General features: G+C 35.9%; 1 non-coding gene across 1 annotated transcript; it reads left to right on the forward strand.

Annotated features, from left to right (window-relative positions):
- The first annotated feature begins 354 nt into the window (after nucleotides 1–354).
- Nucleotides 355–461, forward strand: LOC121217542 (small nucleolar RNA R71). Its single transcript, XR_005913650.1, has one exon. It is a non-coding gene; the product is annotated as a small nucleolar RNA R71 (small nucleolar RNA).
- The last annotated feature ends 1,143 nt before the right edge of the window (nucleotides 462–1,604 follow it).

Below are 1,604 nucleotides of genomic sequence, written 5' to 3' on the forward strand. Positions count from 1 at the left end.
CGGTTGTAGGATTGAAGGATAGATATTCTGTATGCGCACCTCCTCCACTTAAGTCACACCTCATTACTGGATGTACCTGAGTAGAACGAAGTAAACCATCAATCTTTTTATTGAAAAGTTCTACCTGATTTGACAGCATAGTAACTGAGTCGACATTATAAACCGCCTACTGTTTTTGTTGGATTAGTCCTCATGACTTGCCACTAATAGTTATTCAGTGACATTTCTTCAATAAATTCATAGGCCTCTTTAAGTGTTTTGTTTTTTATGGTTCCTCCAGCAGCTGCGTCAATCATCTGTCTTGTTAAGAGATTCACACCATTGTAGAACGTTTGAACTTGCAGCCATAGAGGTAACCCATGATGAGGGCACCTTCGCAATAGATCCTTGTATCTCTCCCATGCATCGTAAAGTGTTTCTAAGTCCATTTGCACAAAGGAAGAGATATCATTACGTAACTTAGCCGTTTTAGTTGATGGAAAATATTTTAGTAAAAATTTTTCGGTCATTTATTCCCAAGTAGTGATAGACCCTCGTGGTAACGAGTTCACCATTGTTTAGCTTTGTTTCTCAGTGAAAAAGGGAATAACTGAAGGTGAATGGCATCATCAGAAGCGCCATTCATTTTGAAAGTGTTGCAAAACTCCAGAAAATTCACCAAGTGAGTGTTTGGATGCTCATCCTGCAAACCATCAAACTGAACAAACTGCTGTATCATCTGAATTGTGTTAGGTTTCAGTTCAAAATTATTCGTAGCAATAGCAGGTCTAACTATACTTGACTCAATTCTTGTTAAAGAAGGTTTAGCATAGTCATACATAGTGCGTGGAGTAAGATTTTGATTAACCCCAATTGCAGGAGGTAGCTGATTGCCTTGGTTTTCAGCCATCTCTTCGGTTGGGGGTTGAGTATCGTCTTCTTGCTCGTTCTCCGTGTATCTTAAGCTGCGCCTTATTTCTCTTTGGTTTCTACGAACTGTACGATCGATTTCTTCGTCAAAAGTAATGGTCCCGACGGGTTTCTTCTAGTCATAAACTATAAAAACCTACCAAGAGAAAAGAAAAGTAAATTAATTAGTAATAATAATAATAAAATTAAATTAAATTCCAAGAAAAATAAATGGCTAAAGTAATAAAAATTTAGCGTTCCTAATATTTCAGTTCCCTAGCAACGGTGCCAAAAACTTGATCGCATTATTTCGTGATAGGTTTTAAATATTTATAATTACTCGTTCTTGAACTAACTATTATCGCGATGTAGGCAAGTGTACCTATTGAACAGTAGTATAGTTCTAGCAAGACCAGATTGTCGAACCCAAATGAACTAAAAGTACTAGTAATGACTGTCTTTTATTATCTAGCCTAAGAATAAAGAGGTTTTGTTTTAACTAAATAATTATCTAAACTAAGAATGCAAAGAGAAAAGAATTAGGGAATTGCTTTTGGGAAAATTGATTGACTTAAGACAATACCTAAGGAAAAATCCACCTAGACTTGACTTGCTATTCTGGCTCCAAATCGAATGATTTATTCATTCAACATGTTCCGTAAAGATCCCTAAGTTATGTTATTATCCCTATTTAAGACTAATAACGTCTAATCCCT

The sequence above is a fragment of the Gossypium hirsutum genome, chromosome A02 (assembly GCF_007990345.1).
Source record: "Gossypium hirsutum isolate 1008001.06 chromosome A02, Gossypium_hirsutum_v2.1, whole genome shotgun sequence".
Classification (NCBI taxonomy): domain Eukaryota; kingdom Viridiplantae; phylum Streptophyta; class Magnoliopsida; order Malvales; family Malvaceae; genus Gossypium; species Gossypium hirsutum.